Below are 23,755 nucleotides of genomic sequence, written 5' to 3' on the forward strand. Positions count from 1 at the left end.
CCAAATCGTTATCATGGCAACGTTAAGAATGACACGTAAAAACTACAGAAGAGAGAAGATATATATAATTACCGGAAGTACCTGTAGTAGTAGCTTGTAAGACAGGAGAAATTGATATTTTGCTACGCACCGCGAGAATTCTAGCCGAGCTCGTTCGACGAAACACGTAACACGCATTTGCGCTTCCGGTCGATACCTCCGGCCGATAAAACGTTCCCTCGTAATCGTTGTGAAAGAGATTAAATAACGGAGTTTGTCCGTTTCCGCATTGAATAGCACGAACTTCAATGTCAATGTCAGTCGCCCTTTCACCTTATATAACCAACGAGTGCGCTCACCCGCTCGTCCGCTCGCTCGCTCTTGCCTGCTGCATATTACCGGTTTAATGCGTTTCGAGTGGCCCGAATGAAACGAAATAATTTCCATTCGTACGTTCATTCAAGGATCAAAGTTAATTAAGATGGAATTATCAACATCGTTCGGTAAAGTTTCTCCGAGTTTCTTTTCGAGGGGAAAAAAAGAAAAGAAAATAACAGAATCTAACGGCAGGTGAATGTCAAAGGAAACGAGAAGCATTGTAACAACGCTGAAAATCGTTCTGATGAATCGTCCACGGTATCAAGAAGAAATTAGAAGTTAACCGCATGGTCGTTTTGAATTGCAAATTGGCATACTTGCTCCACGGCGATCGTTACTTCGCTGCTTATTCAAAGTCGTTCGCGGGTACTTGAGAAAATGGAAATTTTACGTGGTATCTTTTCTAGGTAAGTGTACCTTCTCTAGTAGCTTGGCGATAGTAAAGCGCGTTTATTACCGATGAGAGAGTCAAGGATAGCTCAGCCTTCGACACTAAATTTAGCCTGCATACGTAATTACCATCTGGAGGTGACACCCGGAAAATGATATAAAATCGTGTCAGAATCGCGTTAAACTTGTTCGCGATCGAATTCTGTTCGTACATCTTCCTATCGAACAACTTCCTGTTTTACGCTCTTCCCAGATAGCCCATCAGCTGCCGCGTTCTGACCACGCAACCGATTTGTCTTTTTCCTTTTTCGATGTAAACTATAATCTTCATCGTGCTCGACTCGAACAATTTAAATTCAATTGGAAGGACGATAAAGCCTGGCGAAGTAACAAAAATTTATCTCAAATATCAAATCGTATTTTAGATGAATACTTTTGAAATCGAGTATCTAAATTTAACTCGATCAATCGATAATCGATCAACGACCTAAACGGAGCTGAATCCAACGGTGTTTTAAAATTCTATAGCGTGTAAACGACTCTTAGTCGATATCGTGCGCGTGTAATATAAAAATTTGAGTGTGCGAAATGAAATAAATAGAAAAGTAGTCGGAACGGAAGTGACTCTGCTTAGGAAAAGTATGTTTTGATCGTACTCGAGAGTAGCTCGGGGCTGTCGACAGGTAGAGCAAGGCTATAGCGAAGCAAAGCGAAGCGAAGGGAGGGAATCTCACGGCTGATGGCTGGCCGTGACTTTACTCAACTCAGCCGGCACTCGGGCCGGCGCAACGCGTCAATGTAGAACGGTCATTGACTCCTGGTGCTCGGCTCGCGAGCCTCCTATATACGTGCAAGCTCGAACCTTCCTCCTTCTCTTTAACCAGTCGCGCTTCTGCGCGATGTGAACACCCGGTACGTAGCTTTACGTGGCTCACCGTTCCTCGTGATACTTCGGCCTTCTTCACTACTCGATCATCGAACCGACTCATTTTTGCTACCTTTATTTACCATCCAATTGTGATCATTCGATCGATCGAACTTAATGCGCTCCGTTGAATGTTCTGCTATACTTCCTATCGCTCGTTCTTGCTAATCACAACGAGTTTTAATTGATTTCTCTTTATCTTCGATTTTCCGAAATTTTTCAGCCTCTGTGTCTTTTGCTATTTTTTGCATTTTTATCGGATCCAATTTAACGTGTATTTCGCGATATAGTAGTGTAGTAGTAGTAGCAGCAGTAGTAGCAGCAGTAGTAGTAGCAGTAGCAGCAGCAGTAGTAGTAGTAGTAGTAGTAGTAGTAGTAGTAGTAGTAGTAGTAGTAGTAGTAGTAGTAGTAGTAGTAGTAATAGTAGTAGTAGTGGTAGTGGTAGTAGTAGTGGTAGTGGTGGTGGTGGTAGTAGTAGTAGTAGTAGCAGCAGTAGTAGTAGTAGTAGTAGTTGTTTTTTCGATAATACAGGATCGATGTAGGGCGGTTATTGGCTTTTTGCGCTAGACTCACTCGAGACCCCCTGCTCGTGTACACACGCCATTCACATTTACGTTCGACGTTGTCTCGAAACGAGTCACCCGGTATATGATACGTGCCTCTGCAGGATCCGTGATACTTTAGGCTTTTTCGGTGCACCGAGCACGGCCAGAAAGTTACGATAATTTTTCTCTTTCTCTCCCTCGATATCTCGTTGCTCCGGGACAATCTTCCATCGAACGATAAAACGTTTCAGAATGAATACGTACTTCGGTGTACGCAGGATGTGAAGTACCGCGGTTCGTGCTAATGGTGTTTCCCTCGGAATACGAATGTGTTTATTTTTTCCCGGTTGACCTTGGAATCCGGCGGCAACGAAGGAATTTTACGATATTTTTATGGAAGATTTACGCGCCGCTGCCACCGCGAACTTTATCGCGGTAAATTCTTGCGAAGAACAGGGTAAGTGAGAATGAGGAAGTGAGTATAATGGCCTTTATAGCGGGGCGCATTCACGCAGACTCGCGCACCTCGCTTTTAACCGGTCCTACGCACCTTCTCGATAATAATAATCGCAACAGCGATAAAAATAATGACTTTGATAATCGCGATAAATTCGCTGTTTGATAACGACACGAGATCGATTAATTGCGACGATGGGGCGTGAAATTTGAGGAATCGGAGGTGCACGTTAAATTATCGTTGCAGAATCGGTGTAAGAAACGGCGGAGAAAATATCTCTAAGTACATTTTGGAGCAAAAATACAAATTGTGAACGCAGTCATTTTTGTTTAAATGTTTCTATGAACTTCTTGTAATCTAATAGACGATCTTGTAAGGATCGCAAGGAAAATGGCATAAAGATCACTTGAAAAGATTTTACGAAAGGATCGAGGGGCGTGTAGACAAATGTGCGAATGCGCGATAATTAATAACAGAACCGTGAAATGCGTGGAACGGGACACCGTGTATATACCGGACGGTCATCGTTACGGTAGCGCGTAATACTTTACGGTTCGGCGTATGTATTATCGCGGAATCGCAGGACAAGCGCAATTTTTGCATGGAAAATGGCGCTACGGTACTTTCAGCCTCGCCGCTCGCCCGCGGCGAACGAATCTAGGCTAGGCCTACGAACGACACGGTCATCGACCACCCTTGATTTTTTTTTTTAAAGACGGAGAAAGCGACACTGCTTCTGCCTTGTACTAATTAGATTATGACAAGATCGAAGTATCTTAAAAAAGAACCTTATAATATTAATCTGATCTTCAAATTCAGTTACATTATTTCGCTATTTTGTATCTAAATTCAAATTTTTTCGTTTGAATCTTTGAATTTCTATCTTTTTCGAATTTTTACAAATGTTTGCGTTTCTTCTGTCGGATTTTTCCCTTTATTCCCTGCCACGAGTGTCAGATACGCTGTAATCATTGGAAAAGGACCCCTTCGTCGAGTGGCCCGTTTGAAAGGTGCAACGACCGTTCCAATAAATCGACCGCCCCCGTCCCCCACCCCAAAATGATTACATACACGCGAGTTTGCAATGACCGCGGCTACGAACCGCGGTCTGCGGATACCGTTATGTCACATTAGTAGGCACCTGCGAGCGTCATTATCCTCTCCTACGGCGTGCCATTCTCAAAATCGAAAACCACTTATCTTGTAACGTGGCAGAAATCGATTCCTTTCGCACCGTTTATGTCTCGTTTAAATATCCCGACGTTCACCCGATGGAGCCCTAGTTTAGCGGAACTTAGTTCCAGTTGATTCAAGCTGTTGCTTGATTGGACGTTACGTTCATTTCGATATCTTTGGTTTTCCTTTCACACTTTTAACGAATCTTATCGCTCGTCATTCCTGTTTCCACGAAGTATAGTGGAGTATAAGTGAAGAACGGAAACGCGTGATTCCTCAAGGATCGACAGATTTTCGAGCAGACGAGTGGAGGAAGAAGAGACCAACGGTGCACCGTTATGTCATATTAGGAAATACGCGCGTTTAACGGTGTTTCTTTATACTCGTTTCGCTGTTTGATACTTTCGAGGTAGCCGAATCGTTTACCAACTGTTCGATAATGAACAAACGTCTTCCGATTACAAAGAACGATAACTCGATTTGTTCATGTTCGGTGTAAATTTACGTTAATCTTCGAATGTCGATCGGCGCACATGGATGGAGTCTAAATTACAGACATGGTGATCGCTTTTAATTTAAAGCAAATATTTGCTTTTCTATTTGTCGTTGAAACTCGATGGATTTTTTCAATGGAAAAGTAGGAAAAATAAAACAGTAACGACAGATCAACAAAAATAACACGATTATTCTGGATCGACGAAGCTTATACGATGCGAATCTGTAAGACAAGGTGAATCGCGAACAATGCACTCGGGAACGAAGCACGGATTGCGTTATTACCGTTCTCTTTTTTTCCAGGCTTTAACTTTGGTCCTGGTACCGTTAGGGCCAAGGCTCTCAAAGAACCGAGCGTGAAGAAACACTTTCTGTATTCGAAGAGCTCCTTCTATGACGTAACTCGCGCACTAAAGGGTCTCAACCGTTTGAAGTAACATACTCCATGCTATTTTATTGCTCCATCGTAGTTAAGCCATCGATTACACGTGGAATTTGCTGGCAACGATTAGAAAAGGAATCTTACACGTCGTTTAGTTATTGCTCGATACCATTTATTCCATTCTTCGATTAATTTTTACTAGCGGAGTGTGGTTGTACGGTATCGGATTCGCAACTTTCCTCGTAACAATTTTGCTCCGTTTAGCGGTAAAACTATGTCAGGTCACCGCGTGTTCTCCGGAACTCTCCAGAAAATTGACCGCTTCTTTTAGAATGATTAGGAGGGGGCGCGCGCCTACTTTTATAGTAAACAAGCGCGAACGTGTTTGTTGTAAGGATTGTTACGCGTGAAACATTACTCGGACCAGGGGGTTGCTTTGAAATTTAAGACATCGTATACCAGCTGAATAGGAGGACTCGTCACTCACCTTAGACGTTTCCCTGGAAGCCGGCGAATCCTGACACAACCACGGTAAACTGTCAAAGTTCACAAGTCAAAGTCACTGACATATCTTCAGGTCGTAATGTGGTCCGTCAGCGGTCACTAGCGTCTACGCGCGAAACTTTGGCGAACCGAATCGATCTCATCGACTCGATTCTCGTTCCCGACGAACAAACAAACTTGAACCGAGTTTTTCAACTGCTTTTGCCGGCACTGCTCTCGACGTAGTCTCAACTTCCTCCCGATCTTTTTGAGGTCCCAGAAGAGGAAGTTCCCTGTGAGTGGAACAACTCGAAATTAACGACAGAACGTCGCTGCCGTGTTCTCTCCCTTATCGACGATACGCTCGATCTTCGTGGTCCGACCTGTTCGTGGCTTCGTCACTAACCTCGCAGGATTTCTCGCGAAGGTCCGAGCGCGCGTTAAACAGAGGAAGACAGGCGGTAGCGCGGAAGAACTAAGCGCGTTGAAGAAGCGATCGGAATCACGCGCGGAGGACCTCTCCTCGCTCCTTGGCGAAGAGGACTGCCTCGTCCTTGACGTACGGTCGTGTACACCGTGCGAAGCCGCGTGGTTCGAACTGACGAGTACGGTGGGTAAGGTGAGTCTAGGTGTCTCCTTGTGTACGAATCGCGGTGTGCGCGTGTACGCACTAACGTAACCACGTTACCGTGGCGCGTTCGTGTGCGTCGCCGGGAGGACTGACGGAGGACGGGTAGCGAGGAAGGAAGAGGAGGCCGGCTCCGCTCGCCTCGACTCGACGAGTAGTCTCACTTCGCTTCTTTTCTCTCTGTTCCCTTCTCTTCGATTCTCTTCCCGTTCCTACACTCTAACCGGCCCCTCGAACCCTCTTCGTCTTTCTCGGCCGCGCGAGTTCGAGAAGCGCGAGCAGCAAGCGGCGGCACCGGCGAACCTCCTTCCTTCGATTCGTTCTTTCTTCTGCCTGACTCTTTCCTCGTTCTCTCCTTCCTTTCTTTCCTTGGATTCTCGGCTCGTTCCTCGACAGTGCAGAGGACGCGGTGCAGCCGGTACGTTTCGTTCGTTCGGTTCAGTATTCCCCATCGACAGAACCAACGGTACTCTTCCCCACCCCCTTCGTTCGGCTCGGCACAGCTCGGCTTCGCTCCGAGTTCTCCTCAGCGAGAAGGCGGTAGCCTTCTCTCTGCTTCTTCTCTCTTTCTATTCTGTGCTCCTCTTCTCTGTTCATCGCCGCGGCCATCGAGTAGCCCCGCTCTCTTCGCCTCTTTTTTCATTTGCTCGCTCTCTTTCTCTCTGTTTTTCTCGACGCGCCTTCCCTCCCCAAGACGTGGCTGTACACGCGCGTAGGTCTCGCTTCTTCCGTCTCCCTTCGCGAACGAGCGCGCAACCGTGTCTTCTTTCTCTTCTGGTTACTGACCTCCGAAAATACGAGCCGGAGGACCCAGGCGTATACACGTCTTTTCAACCTCCGAGCTTTCCACTCTAATCCATCTTTTCACCGCGATCAGGAAGACGGTCAAGGGTAATCTAGTGGAGCCAAATCAGCAGGTCGAAAGGGGGTTTGATTCTCCATTGTCACGCTCTCGAATATTCTCACAACTTTTGGGAAACTCGAGTTAGCCGCCCCGAAAGCGAAGAACGTCGTTCCCACTGTTTCTTCTTTTCCCTTTTTTATTTTCCTTCGAAAGGGGTTTGAGTCCACAAGTCGAAGATAGCGTTAAATGGAACGACAGCCGTGGAAGGTATGGAGTCACGCAAAAAGAAACGTCTCTTAAAGGCGGCTGGAATCGGCGATCGGTTAATTATATAATTTCAATCGACGTGCCGTTTTTACGCTGGGTTGTCTCTTCCGTGTTTCTTGCTCCTGGTTACTGACCTTCGGAAATCCGAGCTATCAGCCGCCACTCGTTTTCTTTTCGCGTTTCTTCGGCTTCGTTCTTAACGGCCGAGGAGCGACGACGGGGAATCTGGTGTTGATGATCGTGGAAAAAGTCGCGGATCGATTTCGCCACTTCCTTTCTTCGCCACCGTGATAATTATCGCGCAACCTCGCTACCGTTGCAAGCTCTACTCTTCTGTCATCGTACCTTTAATCGTTGCATTGCCCGTTCGATTATCGTTCACTTCGATAACCGCGCTTCTGCGAGCGGATCAACGAGCGGAAAAGTAGGAAAAAAGATGGTAGCGCGAATGGCCCGCGCGCTATGCCGCGTGCGTTCACTGTGAATCGTCTTTCCGGGCGTTAAAGTCTCCGAGCTCCAATGCCACGTGATGGCGCGGCTCCGTCGAGAAATACGAGACCCTCGACAACCATGTCGATTTATCAACCTTTAACGCGTTGCGTAAGAGGGCCTCGCCGATCGAATAATACGTTTGATGCGTTGCGTCGGTGTTTCCGTCTGTGTAATCGTAAATTTGAAAGTCGATTGAAAGTAACGACGAGGGCAAGCGCGCGATCACCAGAGAATGACCGTGAATGAATTATTTTCCATGTTGATCGTCCTCCTCTCGAGGATTCGAAACGCAAGAGAAACGTGAAATCGAGAAAGACGGATACGACGAGAAGAGGAAATGGCGGTGATAACGAAGAACGATAGGATGCGGCCACTTTTACATAATACCGCGTATGCTTGGAAACAACCACGCCGCGAAACGATGCCGAGATCGATCGACCGTGTCCTGTCGAATTACTCCCATTGGTTAGTCGCGTTCATTTTTTTTCGTTCGTCGTCGCGAAGGATTTCTATCGAGCTTAGAATGTCTATGATGGGAGCGTCTTTCTAAGCAACGTCCGATTAAAATGCACGATGCTGCGGTGGAGAGAAGGGACGAGCTAACGCACGATAGAAGCGACGAAGGTGAATTGTCTTCGAGGTAAATATACCGCGTCGTTAGGATTATGCTCCAAGATCGTCGATCAAGATACTCGATCGTCGCATCGAACAGCGCTCCATGAAAATCTGCTATCGGGTTTCCTCCGTCGCGCTTGTCGTAAACTTCACGGGCACTGTTTTTATGTTATGTCCTTTGCCCGTTAGACGCGTAATACTAAAGACAACGAAATTGATTTCCCATCGCAGCACCGGCGTGGAAAAATTACTCGACGTTTTACGAATACTGTGTAATTTTAGAAGGATTAGCAGCTTATTAAGAGTTTGTATTATTTCAAAATGTTAAGATTTATTTCTTTGGAAGCGAGCAGAACAAAAAATTCTATCTCTGGATAATCTCTGGAGGAAAAGAGCGATCGGTCGTACCGCGCGGAGCGGGTAACCGGAACGGAACGGAACGGAGTGGAGCGTTCGCAAGTGGTTACTGACCTCTAGCATCGAGCACTCTTACGCTTGCACTACTTAGCTAGCTCGTCGTTACCGAGCTGCGTACCGAGCCGCCGTGATCATGTTAAATCGCCACTTTTCTCGGCGTACCTTCGACGTTGCGGCGTTACCTTTACCTTCACCTTGCGCTTCCCGCCACCGTCGCTTCCGCTCGCTGAGACGCCGGAAGGCCAATAACGCGTTTCACCACTCTTCTACCGGAAGCGCATTCTCCGATCTATGTCATAGACTCTTCCTATATACATAGAATCTTCGTGCAAGGAATTTACTTTTCTCTAGGTTTTCCGTTTACATATATCGTCGTCTTTGTCTAATTTTGCAAAGTGCTTCTTAACGTTTCCTTTTCCGTAAAAAAAAAAAAAGGAATCGTCGAAAATCGATAACGTTGAAAAGTAAAAGGTTAAAACGCGCGAAAAAGCGTGCCGGCCGCTTTCGAACTGAGCTCAAATTGAAATCACGTTCGCGGAATCGGAAGAAAAATCGACGATTTTCCCCTGATATCGCGTTAAACGTGGTTCAGAAGCGCAAAGTATGACACGGCCGGCGAGAGATGTCCGTTGCGAGTTCGTTAACCCCTGAAAATACTCTCTTACATCGTGGTTGCGTGCACCGCGCACCGGGATGCACTAGTTTACTTCTTTCCATAGAGGTGGAGGTGGTCTTGTCTTGACTGTGTATACGTGTACGTTGCATCGCGCCGCGGCGCTTCTCCTCACCGGGACTCCGCATTAGAAACTTCACCTACATCGGCCAGATGCCTCTCTTCTTGCCTCGAATTCTGCACGGCATTACCGCCGCCACTGCTGCTTCGAACAGTAATTAACTCGAACGATTCAACGATCCACTGTGAAACCAGGAAAGTGTATAAACTTTGCTAGCTCTAGCAGCTCTAGATTCAATGAAAACTTTCCAACATCGATGTTAGAGATTTGCACGGTTAACGTTATACAGCACCAAGGAACGATGCTTTTTCCTTTTCACGTTCCTCCGTGGATTATGTGTATCAGGATGAACGATGAAATCGACTAAAGAAAGTATTCCCAATTGATTCCGTTAGCTGGAAAATCTATTTCACCTACATTGCAAGACTAATGTCGTCTCCGCGCAAAATGTAATTACGCGCTCGAAATTGCCACTGTTTTCGAACGCGATAAGAACGTTCAACGATTAGTGCGGATGACAGCTCCAAGATTTGCAATCAAGCCGCGTGTCCGTTTCAAGATAAGAAGAGCCAACAATCATCGAATATTACGTCTAAACGCTCTGTAGAATTACAGCGTTATAAATTTCGACAAACAGATTTCTTCCAGACTTTTTCCTCGAGTTATTCGACACTTTCCCTGCTTGTACGGTAACGCTTCCTGCCGACGACTGTTCGATCCGCAACGGGATCCTCGATTTAGAAATTTTAATCCGTTTCCATGGAGCGAAGATCCAATAACCCACGAGAACCTTGAATACTCGATGGACAGCTCTATCCTTGAAACGTCCTCGCGCCAGCTGCTTAATTTAACAACCGCGTATTCTGAGAAATGTCTCTCTATCGTGGCCTTCGCTACCGAAATACCCACGCGTAAACCAATGCACAATGGCACTTGACACCGCTCTCCTACTCTTTTTCGGTTTTCTAACGAAACTCTATAATCCCTTGTACAAATCTCAGAGCTATCAAATGAGAGAAACAAGACTTGGTCTGGGAAAGTCATCGAAATGTCGACGCTCGAAAGGGAACGAGCCTGGAGGTGAGGGGAGAAAATTGTGTTAACGTTACTCGAGGCTGGCTGACTCGTTTTCGTTTGGGCCCAGAAATTCGAGCGGTACGTCCCTGACGGTCTCAACGTCTGGCTAGGCTAGGCACGGGAGTACTGTTAGCTTTGGGTCTGAGTCGCGAATCGAATTGAAAGGAGAAACGAAAGAAGAGGAAGAAGAAGAAGATGAAGAAGTAGAAGTAGAAGAAGAGAAGCGCGAGATGGAGGAGGAGGAAAAAGTCGAAAGGGAGGAGGCGTTGGTGGTAGAGGGAGGGGATCGGGGAGTGGGTAGAGAGCTGCGTGGAATCCTAGGGTGAGCCATAATGTAACACCAAGTCGGAAACATCGAGGTTCGTCCTCGCTTGCCTCGAGCGAGGGACGCCGCCGCTCGCTCGCTCGTTCTTCGTCCTCGCTCGCCTCGAGACCGCTCAGAAGTGAAGTGGCACACAATGCGTAAGAGTATTTTCAGGGGTCGACGACCGCTCTGCTTCCTCGAGGCTGTCCCTAGCGATGGCTTTGACCGCGAATCGAACGGTATCGACGCCTCGCACTTGACAAGCCTTTCATCGTTCTGTGTCTGGCAGAGATAACTTTTACGATTAAATTCAATCGTGTATACCTATGTATCAGTTAATCGCGAATTCGTATTCGATAATAGCGAACTTATGAGCAATTATCGAATATCAATCGGATCGGCACTATGAAATTGAATCGGATCTGTCGTTATCAAAACCCTTTTGCTTTCCCTCACGGTCATCTGTCCCGTTATTTTTTCTTCTTCCTCTATTTGACTCGCTTCTTTTAAAAGTTGTAGCTTCTTGGTTGGCCCGAAATACGACTAAATTTTTAATCTTAAATAATATTGCGTCAGTGGAATAGACCTAACGTTTCCCTGAAAAACTATACGTCATAATTCGTTCTAAGCGCAACATTCGAGCATTTAATTAACCGGGCGAAGGTCTGCCTCTTGCGATCTTTCGTTTTCCCAACATGGATTCGAGAAACTCCGATGAGAAACATTCGCGCCCGTTGAAAAAAAGCGCGGGGTTACGGTTCAACGATTTTTTTCGCCGCTTTGGCGACCGGTTTATCACATTTTTAACAACCGGTTCCTCTCGACCGACCGTTGGAATCGCGTTACCGATTGTATGCAAAGCGCACGCAACGCGGAAGTTTTTGCATCGCTAAAAATTTCCAAGGGTTACAAAAATCACCATCCTGTATGATACCGATTTTCATCGAGCGATCCTGCGCGAAGCCCAGGAAACCACAGATCCTTGGTAAAAAAAAACGAAAAGAATCAGTGGTCTATTCTAGTCGGCAAGTCATTTTTTGCACGGAGTTCAATGCTCGAGGTTAAAGTCCCGACCCTGAAACTTTTAACCTGTCGAATTCGTAGCCGCCGGTGACTAAGCTTCCCATTTATCTCATATCGACGATCGCGTTATTGTCGTGCTATTTCGTAACTAACTAAGCAACATACGTATACGAATACACAACGATCCTCCTCCGCGTTGCTCGTTCGATCGCGCACAGGAAACGCGTGCTACGTGACGCAAGATCTAAATTGGCGTTGATGCCGCGCAAAAAAAATACGTCTTTTAACATTTTTGTATATGATCGTTTGACCACGCTATTATAACGGCAACAACGTGACCCACAGAAATATTCGACAACCTAAGAACGTACGTGTTCTAGGAAAAAGAGCAACGACATCGATCATCAGCTCCTAGTTCGATTCAATTCCTATCGTGCAACGATTTTGAATATCCGCGGATGAAACGCTGCTGTAAGACGTTATCGCGAATGATCGAATCGAAGCACCGAGCAATGCGACGAACAAGCTGACGAGACATTGGCGATCGGATCGATCGTAGGTTGTCGAAGCGGTATCCGTTTCGGGGTGAGAATGGGGGCGCGCAAGGTGATCGCGCGATTCCGCTTTGAAAAGGGAATTCTCCCGTGACACATTCGTTTTTATCGCTATCTGGCTCGAGCACGAATCTCAGCCGTGGTTTCTGGGCATATACGGAAAGTCGGCGAGTCGTATGCTGCTCCGTATACGAGGCATTGACCCGACGTCACCGCATTTCGTTCTTATACCTGGCCAAGCTCCTATGGAATGACTCGCTTACTGTTCCCTCCGCCATTCTCGCAGGTGTTTGTCCCCGTACGTAAACAAATCCGCTTCTAACGGGGCCCCGAAACGATTACGTTCCCCATAGGGGAATACAGGACAACGTATCGCCTTACGTAATCGTCGATTTCGACCGGGCCCGCTTGCGGTACGGTCGAATTCTTGCGACTGAAACGAAACTTCCTCTTCGGTGAGAAAGTCTCGGCGTACGGTTTTGTCCGGATCGTTCCTGCAGAGTTTAGAATGCTCGATTAATTAGAACGGACGATTGGCAGGACTTAGCGTAAAAATTGTTGCTAACTTATTATTGCAGAGGAAGATAACAAATTGTCATACTAACGAAGCACTAACCGACGACGTTACAAGCTATTACGTCTTTCAGCGAATCATCGCTCGACGAAACCCAAAGCATATTACCTTGTTCACTCGAGAAGATTAATTTCTCCGGAAACTACGAATAGAGGTGGTTTAATCTCTTAGGTTGCGCAACGTTCTCGCATTCTACGACCATCTTAGGTCCACCGAAAGTTCCACGAATTCCAAGCTTTCTTGCAATGGCTGATTAAACAGAGACCTAACCGTTCGAACCAAAAATGTTCGAAGGAACATTTACGAATTAAACAGAAAGATGAACGAATAGCGGTGCAGGTGTATCGCAAAAGATTAGAAAGATGACGGACCCGATGCGCCGGTGCATTCTCGACGTCGTTGGCCGCACGGACTTAGTTGGGAACGAGGAAGACCTAGTTCGAAGGTAGAACGGCGCAACGGCACTAGGTCACGCATCGCAGTTCCTGAACGGCGCGAGCGTTTGTCTATGTGTACACGGGCTTGTATGTACATGTGCATGTGCATCGAGCACCCGGTACGCGGCACGCATACGCGACGAGAGAGTCCGACGATAGTCGCCGTGCTAGAAGAGACGAGAGGACCTTCTAGTCACGACGATCACCACAACGAAATTTCGAACGTTCCAGACTCTATTGTCGTTTGTCGGCCGTTTTTCAACGATCGCGCGTTAGAGGATGAGGTAAGTTGAGAAAAATGGTCGTAGGAGTGAGGTCGTTCGCTTGAAGTTATTTTTAGATATGAAACTTCAAGATAAATATTCGAAGGTCAACGTTTTTTTCAACGCTAGGTATATATTTTTAAATATATGCAAAGACCAATAACCTTCTTCGAACAAGATACAACTTTCATCGATGACAGACTTTTCGAGTATCTGAGAAATTTGTCCCAGCGAGAGCAATCTTTATTGGTTTGAACGCATAGAGCTCTTCCGGTCATCGAACGCGATAACGATCACGGTTTTCGAAACAAACACGTTCATTCATGTCGAATGGTTTCGTAGGGCTTTCACCCTCTATCTTCGTGCCAAGGTGCGGCCGCCTTCGAACGAACGACGAGTAAGAGGCACGATCACCGCGAGGACTAACGGTAACGCCGAGTCGTTTTGTCCCGATTGCGTTTAGGGAACTTTTCCATTCGACGGTAACGAAAGTACCGTGGCGTGGCCTGGCGAGCGTATAGGGACCCGCATGCGAGAGAGTGAATTTCGTCATTCCAGCCATCGACGAGGAAATCTACATCCGAAAGATGTACTGTTAAGCGACCGTTCGAAGCGAAGGTGAAACGACCGAGCGGACCGTTGGGTTCAATGGAACCGATAAAACCGAGCATCGATTCGATTGCTGTTATCGACGCCAGCGAGGCTCGTTTCGACCGATGAAAAACGACCTCGCTTCTCCGACACCGGAATTCGTATCGAACCAGCTGCAATTAGCGTTCGAGGTGGATGAACGAAGAGCTTGCAGAGGTTCGTCGAGTCGTCGAATGTGATCGACGCTCTATTCGAATAGATGGCGGGTGTTCAAAGATAGCGTAGTAGTATAATTTTCGGAGTGACAATGTCACTCTATTGTTTAGCGAACACTGGAGGCGACGGATTTCCAAGAGACGTAGGTAGTCGGATTTTTCTCGTCTGCCTGGAGAAGATGGACGCGGTGTTATTACGGTGACAATGCGAACGGGATGAACGTCCTGATCTCGTCACTGTCCTCGGACAATGACCTCTCGTAAAATCGTCGACAAAATTTCGCGAACGTCCCTCGCTATTCACCGATCAGACTTTGGTCGTTTCCAGTACCTGTTTGACGCGAGAGAAAGGAACAAAAACTCGAGCTCCGTTATCCGATCCATCAGTTCCCCTAAAAGAAAGAAAAAAATTTGCCTGCGATGTTTAGTCATAGGGGAGAATTAATCTCGTGGCTGTTAATTTTCAGACGCTGTGCAAAGCGGCAGGAGCGAACCGGCCGGAGCAGAGTCGATCCGAGCGGAGCGCGATTAAAAGTGAAGCCTCTTGACCACGTGGCCGGAGGTCAAAGTGGCGTAGGCAGACGTTACTCTCTTCGTCTGGTTGGCGGGTTGGTGGCCGCCGCGCGGTGGAAGCGAGCCGCGAGGCTGGCAGTGGCGGCGGCGGTGGCGGCGGCGACGACGGCGGCGGTGGTAGCGAGGCCTCGTCGAGCGGTATGGTAAGTGTGTTAACAACGTAAGCGGGGTGAACGCCCTCGATAGACCTAGACCCAAAAAGCGCTCGTTCCATGGGCAACTGCCACTGGCACTGGGTTAAGGCGAAGTCATGTGACGTGGTGCAGGCACATAAGTCGTGCACATCGCACGCACACTGGCGCAACGCCATTACTTTCACGCGTATGCGTTCGTTTCTGCTCGCATGGACGCGCACGCTGGGGTTCGTCGGCCTGACCATCTCGCGGAATGCCACGGAATTGTTTCGACACGTTCTTTTCTACGCAACATTCTACGACTCACCGTTACTAGGACGCTCGCTATTTATCATTTTTTTTTTCATTTTCTTCGCTGCTCTACGACGATGGCGGATTTTGGTCAGGAAATCGTTTGTCATCGCGTCCCTGACTTTTGATTTTTCGGCGTCACACGTGATTCTCGTTCTTATGGCGAACGAGTTTTATAACGGACAAAGACGTGTTTAAACGATCGAACGATAGATCGTAGGCAGATTCTAAGCGTTTCGGAGCATTCTTGTTGTGTAATTAGCGAAAGTTCGAGATCCGAGTTCGATCGCGCGTCATCCTCGAACCTTTATGATTCATTGCTTACCGTTTGTGGCGTGTCGAAGCATTTTCCTTTCGATCGTTCATCGGCGAGTTCGACGTCACGCGATACCAATACACTTTCGAATATTCTACGAAATTTCAGAAGCGGAGTTCCCTATTGCTAACGAGAAACGTCGTACTTTCAGTCGCGTCTTACAAATTTGGAGCGAGTCAGCACGGATCGGTGGTCTAAAGATTAAACAAGAATTTCCCTCGTTTTCTACGATTCCTGTTCTACATTTCGACTAAACGGCCGACCGCTCGTCGACGTCATTATCCGCTCCGGGCGGCCGTTGAAAGAAAACAACGATACTTCTTTCTCGACGGCCGTTCACCCCGACACCCGAACTCCTTCAGCCGATAAACAAATTACAATCGACATGTGAACCATCAAGATACCGGTACATCGACCATGTACGAGGATCTGCTCGCGCGACAATCAACGACCATTTTCAGGTCCAATAATCTTGGGCTCCTTACCAAACTGTCTTGAAAATAGAAATTAATCCCACACCGGGATACGAATATTTCTGCCCTGTTCCGCTCTATATTCCCATCACGGATACACGTTACACGCTACTGCGATCGGTATACATCGTTCTCCAAAATCCTTCCACGAACAAACGTTCTCGGTTAAAGCATTTAACTCCATTATTCTTCGTAGTCGATTCCGTGATCGATGGAAACTAGTTGAACGAGCCGCGATTGCTCGTTCGTGGGTTCAAACGGAAGGAACAAAGGAAAACTCGGAAGTAGAAAATCCAAATAGCGTTTCGCGTGAACTCGATGTTTGGGAGATGAGGATCGGGGCCGCCCGCTACACGATGATTATCCAGCCTCGCATAACTGGCGAGGAAAGGTATGGATGTATAGTACGTCCCAGCGGTCGGTGGATGGAAGTCCATCCTTGATGGAGGTTACTCCGGGCCATCGTCCCACATCTTCTTGGATATGAACTTGTGTCTTCGTTCGACTTGCCTCCGATCGTCTCCCTTCGCTTCTCCTTCGTCCTTCTTCCTGCCACCTCCACCGCATCCCCGCCACCATCGTCACACACCATCGTCACCATCCTCGTCCTCCCTCGTCTTGTCTCCGTTCTGGCTGTGTCTTGGCTTCTGGCTGTGTCGTGTTGCGTGTTGCTCGTCCTCGCCACCTCCACTCGGACCTAACCCCCTCCAGCAGCTTCGGCTTTTCTCCTTCTTCGGTATTCTCATCCCCTTCCTCCGAGAGGTCGATTCCAGTGGCGTGAGTTACTCGCGATTCGGGTTCCGAATGCCGATCGACGGAGAACTCGGGCTGCCCTTCGTTTAAGGTAGCTCGGTTAACGGAGATCAAGGGATCGATGAGACCACGCGATCATCCCTGTTCCTATCGGTGACGTAAAGATCGAAGAGCTGCGATTACGATAGAAGAACGTAGTCGCTTGCGATCGATAAGTTAGAAGAAAAAGATCTGTAGATAAGTTTGATACGAAGAAAGTAAGTTTGAGAAGAACACTTTCGGTTAAATGTGCTTACAGATATTGCCAGAACTGTCTTCAATGCTGTACCGATTAAATATCACCGTAACTGGGATCTTTATTCCACGATGAGACATCGTACGGTGAATCGGTCAAAATTATGCTAACTCTGACTCTTGAGAGAGAATGAGTTGTCACTAGACTGGGAGTAGGGATAGAGATTTAGTATAGGAGGATGACGATAGATTTGGGAGTTACGCTGTTTTGAAAGTGAAAAAGGCAATGACATCCTTAGAAATACTTTTAATTCGATGCTACGTTTGCTGGCATCGAATGAGTTTGTCGCTGTTGCGCGTGTTAACATCAGTAACGTCGTTCCTGCTGTCGGCAACGAACATCACCCCGACTTGTGCAGGAATACCGCGGAAGGTCGACGGACAAGGTAGCGCGACCTGGATTACGCTCGAGTTATCGGTTCCCTTCGCACTTTGTTGCTCACAGGGTTAAAGCAATCGCTTCTCGCGATTCTGAAAAAGAAAAAGACTCGGAGGAAGAGGCAGCACACTTGCATCTCTTCTTCGATCAACTCGATCGACGCGACTGGTGATCGATGAGCTCATCCTGATCGGTGATCTCAGTCCTCAATCTCGTTTTCTATCGACGCTGACGGATCCTTTGAAATTCTTTCCACCTGTGAATCATCAGACAAATTTCGTGTGATTGAAAATACATGATCGTGAAGGAAATGATAATGCAATGGCGGAACGTCGATAACGAAGGATTCAGCGAGCAGAGACCAGGTAAATGGCCCGAACGTTGAACCGACGAATGACCTCCGACAACAACGGCCTCCGTTTTCGGTGTCGAAATCACCGTCGCGCCAGAATAATGCCTTTACGGCTTCGTGCTTTCGACTTTTACGACTGATCGTTAAACGAAACTCCTCCTCCATACTTGAGCTTCCGAGCTTGTTCATCGGTTACAGAGAAAACACCGATCTCTGTCTCCGGAATTTTTTCCATGTCTAATTGTCTCGTGAGATTTCGTTGGAAAGGATGTTTCTTCTTAAGGAGTCATGGACAAATACACGAGCCATCCGCTTAGTCACTAAGAATGGCTGTAACAAAAGCTTGAGAAATTTATGCTCAAGATGGAATTTCCGGCATAATCAAGCTTAACAATGTAGTAATGAAATAAAGTTTAAACAAAATGCAAAGGGCAAGAGCTATGATATCTTCTCTCTTTCAAAAATGTTCTATGCATTCATCCTGTTCTGTTAAAGTTAATAGATCCATTATCTGTAATTCTAGGAAACTCGCAGCTATAGACAATTCTGAAAACGGATCCGAAGGAGAAAGGGGGTGACTAGCTGCGTCGACCCAATAAGGCCGAGGGGATTTTCAGGGACACCGGTTACAGAAACATCACGATAGCTCATAGAAGTCAGAAGAGGAAAGGGGAAAGATGATGGAAAGAGTAGGGAGGAAGGAACACGGTCGAGAGAGGGTTTCTATGTGTTCGGGACGCGGTCGAAGACACGAGACACACGGCGACCGCTCGTTACATAAGTAAGGTAAAGGATCTCCTCTTCTGCTCTCCTTGAGCCGATCCACATCCGCGATTATGCCACTTTCCATCGACCTCGCTTCACCTCAGCTCGCCATACACCGACGGCACATGTGTACAGTGTACGTGCAACGGAAGCTCGTGATTTTCTTTATGGACTGAATTCGGAACTTCGTGAAATCGATCGACAGGGATCTCGGGTTTCAGGGAAAGGATATGCTCGTTTTAAAAAATCGAAAGGCATCGAACGATAACTTTTTACGATTAGTTAAACAAAGTACTCGAAGATACTTTAGATCGATCTTTTAAACGAATGCTTCGGAAAATAAAACTAGTCGAGTTTGGTGTCGGAAAATCGAAAATAGAAGATTAGATATAATACTGTATTTTATCTCCGAAATAAAAGGAATTGTGTCACTTTTTCTCTGACACGCCCGGAGAAAAGGAAGCTGAAAATTATGCCGACCTATTCTGTAGCCCTTGCACACATTGTCCGGAAAAATGCTGCGGTGCGAAAAAGATTTATTAAACGTCCCGTTTTTTCTTTTCTCTCGGGCCAGAGACGTTTTTAATTAGATAGCGAAATTTGTACTTTGGTCTATTTACTTCCTTCTCTTTAAAGCAAAGATGCCTCTCGAAAATTTGCCCTGCCTTTTTCTCGTCGTTCCCATTACTCTTTCACAATTCTTTGCAAACGGCATTCTATTTGCTCTTGATTCACCGTTAACGAAAATTAACCGCCCGAAAACATTCTTTGTTGGTATCTGCGCGGAGAGGGATCAAAGTAAACGAAACTTCGTCGAGAATAAAGTGCATCGAACGAATCGGCGGTAATCGAACTGGCGTCATTTTAGCACGCGGTTCCGTATTATGTAAAGCGATTCGCATCGGCGGAAGACGCGTCTTGCTTCGTGGACCAATTTGTTACGTCCACGGTTTTTACGAAACACTCATTCGCCGCGCTGGTCCGTTTTATTCTTTCCCCTTCCATCCTTTTTGCTCGCCATCGCGATGTAAAGTTAATTGGCGTAGCGCCGCGCGGTTACTCGATTTACATGAGTTTTAATTAAGCGACTGCGTTTGCTCGTCTCACAGCGAACGATACCTACCGGGGCCACGTGGAATTTTTGAAGTAATTGTTATGTGTTTTGCACGCCTTGCCCTGCCGAGGTATGAAAGAGGGGCTGGGCAGATACAAATCTTCAAGATCGTAAATTCGCTTTTTTAATGTTACACCGCGAGGGCTATCATTCTCATAATGACCTCTTTAATTCACCAGCATATTTTCGACAATTACTACGCTCTCTCGTTTGCTCTTCTCATCTTTTGCCTGACGTAAAAATCGTTTCCCGTGATCGTTGAGGTTCCTTCGAATAAATGGACACTAGATCTTTTTATAGTCGGATTATGGTTCCCTGTGTGAGATCGGTGACATTGATAGGTCAACGAACTTCTCGAATGACCTTGCCTTGGTAAGTATAGCGGTACGGTGAAAAGATTCATAGGCAAGTAAGTTTTCTCCTACTGGACGAATAAAACGGAAATATCGTGTTTGGTATTATCGTTTCTACACTTTAGACGATAAATAGATACAGTTACGTACTTTTTTTCGTTTTGTCTTTGTTAACTTTGTTCGTTTTTCGTTTAGTACTTTGCTGTGACATATATTAATTGTTTCGATCTTTTACATTTAGCGGGGTTTGTTCGCACGCGACTAAACGGTATGGTCATCTGGCGGTGAGAAAGCTGAACTAAAATGTCACTTATAATATGCTACTACGCGAGTACATCTCGTCTGTAATGACATATAAGTTCGTGTCACATGTCTTAGTCATTAAAAAATTAGAGATTCTGTTATGCTGCAGATACAGACAAGGTACAAAACAGATGCGACATGTAACACTTTTGCCTCACGTTTTGAGGATTTCCTGATTCTCTTACCATTTTCGTGTCACATGCGATGTTATCGATTCGATATACATATATACATAGTAGCGATTTGAATAACATAATACATAATTTACTAGAAAGAAAGTTTTCGAACTTGTGTGCAAGATTTGTAAATGATCCCAACCAATCAGGAGTCAGTCAGGTGAAGATTTGGCGCTAGATGACGTTATACAGCGAAAAAATGAGAAAAAAATGAAGATCTGTACGATTATTAGGTTCGTTTAACTAATATGTTCTTATTTAATAGTTTGTTAGATATTGTTGTAGTGAGATTACCCGAGTATAGCTAATGTGTTTGCCGAATATTATTTAAACGGACGCGTTACCAGTCTTCTATTTTTCTATGTTATTACAGTAAAAGTATGTTTTTAAGGACGAAATGTAATATTTTGTATATTTTGTTACAGATTCTTCATAACATTTCCCCTTTCGCCAGGAAGGATGTAGCGGTGTCTCAGCTTTAAGCATGTAAGGGTTTTTACACTGTATCCCAATTAACTTTATTCCCCTATTTTTCCGTAACAATGTAACATTTTATTTTGTACTTCGTTTCATTATATTCCTTGTATTTTACGATATTATTACTTTAAACTTTCAAATTAATTAGCGTTATCATTGAGAATAAATTATAATACTTTATGCTTTGTTACAAGTTTCTTTTGGCCTTCGCTTCTTCCGTCGAATTCGGCGGTTCTGTCTGATGACGCCTTGGTCATGGCTTCCCTTGGGCCACAACGATATCGATGACAACGTTCTTCGCATTTAATCATGAGTCGCATGCATCTTTGTTTTTCTGGTCACTCAATCGTGTCGTAGGATGAAAGGTCCGAATCGACACGGGTGACCGATCGTATTACGTAGAATTTTTAACTAGCATGGTGACCGCAGGTATTTATTATATCCATGAGTAGTAACTTTTTTTATTTGTATTTTATTCTTTAGTTGAGGGCAGGTTTTCTTACGAATCGCGTTTTTAAGTGTTGTTGATCAATGCATGTATGTCAGTGTAATATTTACATACTACAATATAAACAATCTGTATGAATAGCATAATGTAAATAATTAATGTATGTTTAAACGATTGAAAATGACAGAATATATTCATTATAATTATTTATAAAATCAAATTATATTCAGTATGATTATTTACAAAGATTAAATGTCCATACAGTATATATTGTATGAATATTGAAATAAATAGCGAAATGGTTTTGTTCAAGTATTTTGTAGTGGAGAAGTCTGATACACTCAAACTTCGTTAGCACGAAGATTTTAATTATGATCGAAATTATTATAATGCTAATGATGATTACATTCAATCTTATCTTCTATTTTACGATAACGTGGAATAACATTATTATTTAAGTTATATTTTCAACATAATTTTAGTGCAATTTGGAATATGAAATATGAAGGCATTATGTCTAATTTTGTTCACTTGTTAAGGTGTATCAAATTTCACGTGTAAGCAGACACTTCGCGATCAGAAGATTTCAGAATCAAAACAAGTTTTGAGTCATTCTTTGTGCTTCGAAGATGTGTTTTAACGACGAAATAACTCCAGGATGTTTCTGTTGGGCAGTATTTCAGTTAGAATTATTGATATAAATATTATTTGAAAATTAATAAAGTAAGGTAAAGTACAGAATCAGTAAAATTTGAATGAAATAGGGCTATTATCTCTTTACATGAAAATTGTAAAAGATATGTCAATTATATATTTAGCCTAGAATTTTCAGGTTTAACACCTTCCATGTTCATTGCCAGCGCTTCACTCACCGACTCAGGTACTGCCGGATAGAAGAAAGACAATGGGTACGATGACTAGTTCATAAGATTAATAATTTCTCAGTAACTGATGTTGCGTGTATATCCTGTATGACGTATTTTATACTCTGCGTGTGTGTCTGTGTGTGTGCGGCTAGGCCGTGGAATTGCGTTGTTTCTCAGTCCTTATTACATTCACTATAATCAAAAATAATTAAAGAGTTCACAACTAGTGACGTAATTAGAATTCACAGCTAGATCTACGATTAAATACCTACAAAGAATTATAAGCAACAAAAAATATGATTATGGCTGATAAATGAGATATATGAGTCATATAAAAATATGACTGTCAAATTACAATGATATCCTCCATATCATTTATACCAGTAGTGCTAACTGTTTAAAGATGTTCGTACGTATTATTGTAATTAAAATTGAAATTTATACGCGTTTTTATCGTGTTCAATGCACGCCGATAATGTCTTCGTCAGACAATTTCAGAAAGGCGCTACGCACATTAAAGTGTAAAAATTGTGAGAACGGTAGAACCAGTGTGTTCGTGTGTCTATTTTGTCATTTTTTAAATATACAGTTAAGTGAGATAAATAGGATACTTTCCGGTATGAGCATTAATTGTAGATAGGGCCAGACACGTTGGTACAATCCCTGATCGGGTTAGAGTTAGGCGCATATTCATGTGTTTCGGGAAATTTGATTTGGGAAACCGACGGTGAATCACGATGACGGAGCATGCCATTTATCTCTGACTTTGCCTGTCGATTTTTCAAATTTCGTAGATTTTCAAACAAACGTTTATGTATTGTTGGAGCATACACATGCGAACGGACAGCTATCACTGTGCGACGTTCATGTGCATTTGAATTAGCTTCCTCGATTTATATTTTTATTTTACATCGTACCTGTGACAGCATGTTCCTGCTCCTGAGTCATTTTATCCAGTTTCACCAGTAGCTTCCTAGAATGTTATTAGTGTTGCAAATATATAAATCTGAATGTATAGGTTGATAATTATTACTGTTGCGCAAATAATTGCTATATAAAATCCTTAGATCTCCGGTAGATAGAACATATAAACATTTACATTTGCAATAGGTAGGATTTATGAGCCTCTAGATTTGTAATAGATAGGACATAGGATAAAGTTTTAAATGTCTTACAGGAATCTTTATGGAATCAGTAAAGCGAGATCCAAATCGTATTTAAAAATATGTAAAAAGATATCCAAGGTTTTAGAAGGTATATTCATCCCACACACGTCTTCCCTTGCCTTTGTTATACTCGTATAAATTTACAGTTATGTAGCCTGCATTTGAATTCGATTTATAGTTAGTAGTTAGAAGCAAAAAGAGAATTTTGAACTTTCCTTATTATTTCCATCTTGGAATTTCTACGTAATTAAGTGAATGGTAAATGAAAGAGCTCTTG

At 44.7% G+C, this 23,755-nt stretch overlaps 1 protein-coding gene across 2 annotated transcripts in view; it reads left to right on the forward strand.

The window, feature by feature from the left end:
- LOC117232258 (protein FAM76A) overlaps positions 1-21,666 on the forward strand; it is a 45,550-nt gene extending 23,884 nt beyond the window's left edge. Inside the window, exons 7-10 of one of the 2 annotated variants that reach the window (XR_004493095.1) lie at positions 14,713-14,961; positions 18,334-20,754; positions 20,947-21,007; positions 21,193-21,666. The gene's annotated coding sequence lies outside the window, so the exon portion shown is untranslated. The remainder of the gene's footprint in view (positions 1-14,712; positions 14,962-18,333; positions 20,755-20,946; positions 21,008-21,192) is intronic. The other variant, XR_004493096.1, reaches the window with a different exon arrangement.
- The last annotated feature ends 2,089 nt before the right edge of the window (positions 21,667-23,755 follow it).

The sequence above is a fragment of the Bombus vosnesenskii genome, unplaced genomic scaffold, assembly GCF_011952255.1.
Source record: "Bombus vosnesenskii isolate JDL3184/JDL3185 unplaced genomic scaffold, Bvos_JDL3184-5_v1.1 scf7180000013285, whole genome shotgun sequence".
Lineage (NCBI taxonomy): Eukaryota > Metazoa > Arthropoda > Insecta > Hymenoptera > Apidae > Bombus > Bombus vosnesenskii.